Source organism: Anopheles arabiensis (genome assembly GCF_016920715.1).
Source record: "Anopheles arabiensis isolate DONGOLA chromosome X unlocalized genomic scaffold, AaraD3 X_pericentromeric_contig0003, whole genome shotgun sequence".
Lineage (NCBI taxonomy): Eukaryota > Metazoa > Arthropoda > Insecta > Diptera > Culicidae > Anopheles > Anopheles arabiensis.
In genome coordinates this window covers 1,215,001-1,217,500 of record NW_024412081.1, presented here as the reverse complement: position 1 = coordinate 1,217,500, position 2,500 = coordinate 1,215,001, and positions in this window count along the sequence as shown.

The window sequence follows — 2,500 nt, the reverse complement described above, 5'->3', positions numbered from 1 at the left end:
CGGGCACTGCGACGCAATAACCAAATCCTAGGATTGTAACTTTAGTGTGCACAAACATAAACATTAACGCGTTCGCTCGGGCTGCGCCGTCCGTGTTGAACACAAATGTGGGTGATTATATGCGTGGAGGGACAAAAACATACGAGGAGGAGACAGTTTTCTGCACGATGTGCACAGAGCTCATTTCGTCGTCCCGGGCGAATGGAAAAACACAAACATCGCGAGTATCGTTCTAGGTTTCTGTCTATAAAAGGGCAGGCCAAAAGGTGACCGGTTGAGATAAGCATTTTAAGCATACAAACACTTTATTGGAACTTTTGATACAAAAACAAGGTACGTACATGTAGGTTGTACCAACATGGACATCTATGAACGCGTACGCTCGGGCTGCGCCCTCCGTCTTGTACTTTCCTGATCGGTACACAGTTTTGGTGCACTGCTATTCCGACCGGCAACTTGTACCAACATATACATCCATGAACGCGTACGTAGTGTACTTTCCCTGATCGGTACACACTGTTGGTGCACGGCATAAGAAAAGAGCTAAAATGGTCAAACTCAATCCATTTCAACAATAGATAGTCGATAGTAGCTGTGCCGATGAAGTAGGGCACGATGCAAGTTAATGTTGTTTAATGAATAACATGTCCGCCATACATTTCAGTACAAAATTGCTCGGTCAGACCTACAAAGTGCTATATCTCGAATACGAGGCGTCGGACTGGGGGTTGTAGAACAATTTTAAGTTCGTCTAATGATTCTACATCCGATTCTGGATAGCGGTTTTTGACCACTTTTCAATATTTTGTGACACCCCGAACCTAGGGGCAGCTCCTAGCTTTTTCAAAAATGTGCACCGATCGGGCCGGAGAGCTCGTGTGGCTCAAAACATGTTTTTCGCTAAAACACCTCAAAACGTGTCGAGAACGCACCCTAGCTCTTGTTTTTCAAAAGTTATGGCCATTTAAAGTGAGGTGGTTTTTGCTTCAAAATAGCTATTTTACCCGTCCCTATGGCCATGCTTTAAATTTTCACGAAAATGCCAGGTCAGACCTAGGGCGGGCCATATCTTGAATACTAAACGTCGCAGACATTGGTCGTAGAACAATTTTAAGTTCGTCTAATGATTCTACATCCGATTCTGGATAGCGGTTTTTGACCACTTTTCAATATTTTGTGACACCCCGAACCTAGGGGCAGCTCCTAGCTTTTTCAAAAATGTGCACCGAACGGGCCGGAGAGCTCGTGTGGCTCAAAACATGTTTTTCGCTAAAACACCTCAAAACGTGTCGAGAACGCACCCTAGCTCTTGTTTTTCAAAAGTTATGGCCATTTAAAGTGAGGTGGTTTTGCTTCAAAATAGCTATTTTACCCGTCCCTATGGCCATGCTTTAAATTTTCACGAAAATGCCAGGTCAGACCTAGGGCGGGCCATATCTTGAATACTAAACGTCGCAGACATTGGTCGTAGAACAATTTTAAGTTCGTCTAATGATTCTACATCCGATTCTGGATAGCGGTTTTTGACCACTTTTCAATATTTTGTGACACCCCGAACCTAGGGGCAGCTCCTAGCTTTTTCAAAAATGTGCACCGAGCGGGCCGGAGAGCTCGTGTGGCTCAAAACATGTTTTTCGCTAAAACCCCTCAAAACGTGTAAGGAACGCACCCTAGATGATAAAAGTGCAATCAGAATGTCAATCGACAACTTTGTTGGGGTACCATTTTTACTCTACGGGCCAGTAGCTTAGGCGCGCCAACAGCGCTTTCCTTTCGGGTTCCCATTTTTGCCCTCCTGGGATTATGATCATTTGCTCATTGCCTACTATAGGGAGGGTACCTTGCTACGAGGTCAAACATGAAGATTGCACCAAATCGTAGTTTTTACCTCTATTTAGTCGTAGGAGCATGGTTTGCAGTGGCAGTGGGTCATTAAGCCCCCGTTTGGGTCATACGTCCCCTCCGCGATAAAAATCGTCGTATGCCTATAGTCCGAACTAATGAAGCAAAAGTGGTGTCTGGTGGGCTCTGCCGATGATTTTAACCTATGATTTTGAGCTTCCACCCTATAAAAACGTTCCCTGGAGCAGTACATCACGGGTCTACGGACCCAAAGACTTCGTCGTGATGGTTTCTAGTAAAAAAGTTGTAACAGCTAAGGGTTTTGAATACGCGTATATTAACCATTGCTTGAAACTAAGCTTCGTTGTCTTTAAACTCTGCAAGACCAATCGAACTTCTTAGGGAAACCCGAAGGATTCACGCTAAGCTCGATGAGCTATTATGGGTAGTGGTGCATGATCTGGTGTTCCTTGGATCTAATCCAATGAATAAATTTATGAGGGTATATATGGTGCAGGGCACAAAGCGTGATGAAACCGGGTCTCCCTACCAAATGTGGCATATTTTTTCCCTGAGAGCGAAGCTCAGACCCACGTAGGGGAGAGCGAAGTGGAACTTAAATGTTCTATGCAGCAAATGTTCGCCATGCGGATAAACA